The sequence below is a fragment of the Salvelinus sp. IW2-2015 genome, linkage group LG13, assembly GCF_002910315.2.
Source record: "Salvelinus sp. IW2-2015 linkage group LG13, ASM291031v2, whole genome shotgun sequence".
NCBI lineage: Eukaryota > Metazoa > Chordata > Actinopteri > Salmoniformes > Salmonidae > Salvelinus > Salvelinus sp. IW2-2015.
The window spans coordinates 7,175,467-7,181,531 of NC_036853.1; the positions used below are offsets into that span (position 1 = coordinate 7,175,467).

The 6,065-nt window shown below is 45.0% G+C and overlaps 1 pseudogene; it reads right to left on the reverse strand.

Moving 5' to 3' along the window:
- Positions 1-6,065, reverse strand: part of LOC111971811 (inositol hexakisphosphate and diphosphoinositol-pentakisphosphate kinase 1-like) — a 67,475-nt pseudogene that overhangs the window by 23,022 nt on the left and 38,388 nt on the right.

The window sequence follows — 6,065 nt, forward strand, 5'->3', positions numbered from 1 at the left end:
ACAGGACATAGCTTACAGGTACAGCTGCAGGTCTGGGAACAGGACAGGACTTAGTTTACAGATACATACCTGCAGATTTGGGGTCCTCCAGCCTCCTGCGGATCTGAGAGGTGAGGCTCTGGATGAGGGCGTAGACCTGGTCACACGTCCTCACTGGGTTCCCTATGGTCTTCATAGAGGTGACCAGGGAGGGGCTGCCTGTAGGGGCCAGCTGCAACACATGGCAACAGTCCCACTTTATTACAGTGGTACCAATAGTGCAGAACGTAATGGAACGGTGTAACGCCAACGTTGGTATCCATAACAACCAGTGATGAAATGCGAAACTCTTATCTGGAGATTGACAGAGATGTCATGGTAAGGAATGACTAGGAAACATTGTTTTTAATCTCAAGAATACRGAAAGACTTGATGGAATTGTCGATGGAGCCTCCCACCAGTGAAACAGAGTGTTAATTTGGGTGACCATTTCTCTACTCAAACCCCACAGGTAAAATACATTGATGCAGTTACTGTATTATTATAATAATGTATATTATAATGCATTGTAAAACTTGTAAATGACATGTCTTAATATCTCAATGATTCTTAGTTGAAAGCGTTATGAGACATTATAAGCTCATTCGTGGTTATAACAACATAAGGAGTTACACCTGCATGCAGTGAGTCAAGTGTTATTAACCATTTCAAACAGGGCTTTCCTGCCTCTGGTTTTTCCCCAACCCCGATTGGGTGGTTAGTAGTGGTCTAGGTGAAAGGGTCTGCTGACTGTACCTTTTGGTAGTCGTCCTCAGTGAAGTCCTGGTCTTTCTGCATGATCTCGTGGAGCCGTACCTTCACCCTCTGCTGGCAGTCGGTCAGAGACTCACTGTCGCTGTCCAGCATGCCGTTCATGTTGGCACTCTTCACCATCTGCACCAGGATGGGTGTCAACTCTCCCTCCAGAGCCAGCAGACCCTACACACACACACACACACACACACACACACACACACACTTAAGAGATATACACATATGTTCACACGTACTGTGCACAGAAAGGGTTGGAGATATATTGACACTGAACACAAATGAAAGAAACGAGGCTAGTGAGCAAACTGTACACACGTACACTGAAACATCTACAGACGTACGCACGCACCTTGGCAAAAGCGGCAGCGGTCATCTGAACACGGCCTTCGTCTGAGGCGTAGATCTTGAGGTCGTGGCGGTAGGTGCTGTGTAAACGGAGCAGACCACAACCAGGGAAACCAGCGTAGTCCCCTTCAGAGTTAAAAACACAGAGGAAGGAACATCAGCCTTGCAGGACATCACAGAGGAAGGAACATCAGCCTTGCAGGACATCACAGAGGAAGGAACATCAGAGAAGGAAGGAACATCAGAGAAGGAAGGAACATCACAGAGGAAGGAACATCAGGATCAGGTTTTTGCAGGACATCAGAGAGGAAGGAACATCACGAGAGAAGGAACATCAGAGAAGGAAGGAAACCATCAACAGAGGAAGGAACATCAGGTTTGCAGGACATCAGAGAAGGAAGGAACATACACAGAGGAAGGAACATCAGAGAAGGAAGGAACATCAGAGAAGGAAGGAACATCAGAGAAGGAAGAACATCACAGAGGAAGGAACATCACAGAGGAAGGAAACATCACAGAGGAAGGAACATCAGCTTGCAGGACATCAGAGAAGGAAGGAACATCACAGAGGAAGGAACATCACAGAGAAGGAATATCAGGCTTGCAGGACATCACAGAGGAAGGAACATCAGGTTTGCAGGACATCACAGAGGAAGGAACATCACAGAGGAAGGAACATCAGGCTTGCAGGACTCAACAGAGGAAGGAACATCAGGCTTACAGGACATCACAGAGGAGGAATATCAGGCTTGCAGGACATCACAGAGGAAGGAACATCAAGAGGAAGGAATATCAGGCTTGCAGGACATCACAGAGGAAGGAACATCAGGCTTACAGGACATCACAGAGGAAGGAATATCAGGCTTGCAGGACATCACAGAGGAAGGAACATCACAGAGGAAGGAATATCAGGCTTGCAGGACATCACAGAGGAAGGAATATCAGGCTTGCAGGACATCACAGAGGAAGGAACATCAGGCTTACAGGACATCACAGAGGAAGGAACATCAGGCTTGCAGGACATCACAGAGGAAGGAACATCAGGCTTGCAGGATATCAGAGAAGGAAGGAACATCACAGAGGAAGGAACATCAGGTTTGCAGGATATCAGAGAAGGAAGGAACATCACAGGAAGGAACATCACAGAGAGAACATCAGGTTTGCAGGACATCACAGAGGAAGGAACATCAGGCTGCAGGAACATCACAGAGGAAGAACATCAGGCTTACGGACATCACAGAGGAAGGAACATCAGGCTTACAGGACATCACAGAGGAAGGAACATCACAGAGGAAGGAAACATCAGGCTTGCAGGACATCACAGAGGAAGCATCAGGCTTGCGGACATCACGAGGAAGGAACATCAGGCTTGCAGGAATCACAGAGGAAGGAAATCGTTGCAGGACATCACAGAGGAGAACATCAGGCTTGCAGGATACAGAGAAGGAAGGAACATCACAGAGGAAGGAACAATCAGGTTTGCAGGATATCAGAGAAGGAAGGAACATCACAGAGGAAGGAACATCACAGAGGAAGGAACATCAGGTTTGCAGGACATCACGAGGGAAGGAACATCAGGCTTGCAGGACATACAAGAGGAAGGCATCAGGCTTACAGGAACATCACAGAGGAAGGAACATCAGGCTTACAGGACATCACAGAGGAAGGAACATCACAGAGGAAGGAAACATAGGCTTGCAGGACATCACAGAAGAAGGAACATCAGGCTTGCAGGACATCACAGAGGAAGGAAATCAGCTTGCAGACATCACAGAGGAAGGAACATCAGGCTTGCAGGACATCACAGAGGAAGGAAACATCAGGCTTGCAGGACATCACAGAGGAAGGAACATCAGGCTTGCAGGACATCACAGAGGAAGGAACATCAGGCTTGCAGGACATCACAGAGGAAGGAACATCAGGCTTGCAGGACATCACAGAGGAAGGAACATCACAGAGGAAGGAACATCACAGAGGAAGGAACATCAGGCTTGCAGGACATCACAGATGAAGGAAAATCACAGAGGAAGGAACATCAGGCTTGCAGGACATCACAGGGAGGAACATCAGGCTTGCAGGACATCAGATGAAGGTAAAGCACGAAGAACGGGTACCACCTCACGTCAGACGCACAGACCTGCAAGAGTAAGAGTGTCATGAGGTATCTCAAAGACGTCAACGATTCTTATATACTAGGCAGATTAGACAATGCAGACGGCTACATACAAGGCGCGACCAATCAGCGCGACGGCTATGATGCCTGGATCGACAGGTGATATCGCACTGCAGACTAACTGCTGACGCCACTGGACTGTGTGATGACACTGTTCTTCGCATCTCATAGGATGAAATGTTCAGTAGAACTGTGATTGAAAGGAAGAACAGCCATCTAACGATCTCTAGGCGAGTGATAATATGGTCATTTGTAATGATGGTTGAATCTATCAACATGCACAGCTATGAAGATGTGGATATCCTCAGATATCTCGATCATCCATATAGACTCTGCCAGTGTTGTTCCTAGCTCACTTGTCCGCATTATACTGAATCTTCCTCTGCAGAGTGTTTAAATATTTCCTGATGTAGTTAATCATCTTGCAGATATATGAATCCGTCGCTGATGTGATTCTAGTGCTTGTTTACTAGTCTTCCATAATGAATCCTCCTGCAGGTTGTTTATAGTCTTCCATAATGAATCCTCCTGCAGGTTGTTTAATAGTCTTCCATAATGAATCCTCCTGCAGGTTGTTTACTAGTCTTCCATAATGAATCCTCCTGCAGGTTGTTTACTAGTCTTCCATAATGAATCCTCCTGCAGGTTGTTTAATAGTCTTCCATAATGAATCCTCCTGCAGGTTGTTTAATAGTCTTCCATAATGAATCCTCCTGCAGGTTTGTTGCTAGTCTTCCATAATGAATCCTCCTGCAGGTTGTTTACTAGTCTTCCATAATGAATCCTCCTGCTGGTTGTTTACTAGTCTTCCATAATGAATCCTCCTGCAGGTTGTTACTAGTCTTCCATAATGAATCCTCCTGCTGGTTGTTTACTAGTCTTCCATAATGAATCTCCTGCTGGTTGTTTACTAGTCTTCCATAATGAATCCTCCTGCAGGTTGTTTACTAGTCTTCCATAATGATACTCCTGCAGGTTGTTTAATAGTCTTCCATAATGAATCCTCCTGCAGGTTGTTTACTAGTCTTCCATAATAATCCTCCTGCAGGTTGTTTAATAGTCTTCCATAATGAATCCTCCTGCAGGTTGTTTACTAGTCTTCCATAATGAATCCTCCTGTAGGTTGTTTACTAGTCTTCCATAATGAATCCTCCTGCAGGTTGTTTACTAGTCTTCCATAATGAATCCTCCTGCAGGTTGTTTACTAGTATTCCATAATGAATCCTCCTGCAGGTTGTTTACTAGTCTTCCATAATGAATCTCCTGCAGGTTGTTTACTAGTCTTCCATAATGAATCCTCCTGCAGGTTGTTTACTAGTCTTCCATAATGCCTCCTGTAGGTTGTTTACTAGTCTTCCATAATGAATCCTCCTGTGGTTGTTTACTAGTCTTCCATAATGAATCCTCCTGCAGGTTGTTTGCTAGTCTTCCACAATGAATCCTCCTGCAGGTTGTTTGCTAGTCTTCCATAATGAATCCTCCTGCAGGTTGTTTAACTAGTCTTCCATAATGAATCCTCTGCAGGTTGTTTACTAGTCTTCCATAATGAATCCTCCTGCAGGTTTGTTACTAGTCTTCCATAATGATCCTCCTGCAGGTTGTTTACTAGTCTTCCATAATGATCCTCCTGCAGGTTGTTTACTAGTCTTCCATAATGAATCCTCCTGCAGGTTGTTTACTAGTCTTCCATAATGAATCCTCCTGCAGGTTGTTTACTAGTCTTCCATAATGAATCTCCTGCAGGTTGTTTACTAGTCTTCCATAATGAATCCTCCTGCAGTTGTTTATAGTCTTCCATAATGAATCCTCCTGCAGGTTGTTTAATAGTATTCCATAATGAACGCTCCCGAGTGGCGCAGCGGTCTAGATACTGCCTCTCAGTGCTAGAGGCGTCGCTACAGACACCCTGGTTTGAATCCAGGCTGTATCAACAACGGCTGTGATTGGAAGTCCCACAGGGCGTCGAACAATTGGCCCAATTGTTCTCAACTGACTTGGCTAGTTAATTAAAGGTTCAATAAAAATGTAACTTTTTTTTAATAAGCCTGCAATGAGTTTCAATGTCTTCCATGCGTGTCTTCAACTATTTCTCCCTCATAAACGTAAACATTTGCGTACGCCCACGCAACAAAATTGCACAACTTTTGTAATGAATTGAGTTGGACTAATGATCATCTGGCAATACAGAGCATCTTCTAAGAATGTCCATATGATTAAGGAAGAGAGACAAGCAGCAGGCAGATGGTTCAGGAAGCTTGAGGGTCTCTTCCACTAAACCTAGAACAAGCCCTTTAATGACACTCTGTTCAGGAAGCTTGAGGGTCTCTTCCACTGAACCTAGAACAAGCCCTTTAATGACACCCTGTATGTTACAGAGCAGTTGCAACGTGACGTCATGGTGGTGGTGGTGGTGGTGGTGTGGTGTGGGGGGGGGGGGGAAATCACAGAGTAAAATGTCAAACACAAAGAGAAGGTGTGTCCCACAAGAGGACTGAGAGCGCCTCAAATACATGTCAACAGAAGACGACGTTTGTTTTTGTTTGAGATTTGATTTCCCTTCAGCAATGAGAAAAGGCAGAAGTGACGCTGGAACGAATCCCAACTTTAGAGCTGCATGCATAATTTAAGCTCATACAAAAATCTCCCATTAATCTCAACGCATGATTTACTAAAACTGAGTTAAACACATGGATCTTACATTATGATTTGGGCCAATATGTCCCAAGTTCTCCCTGACCATGTGACCTCATGAAGA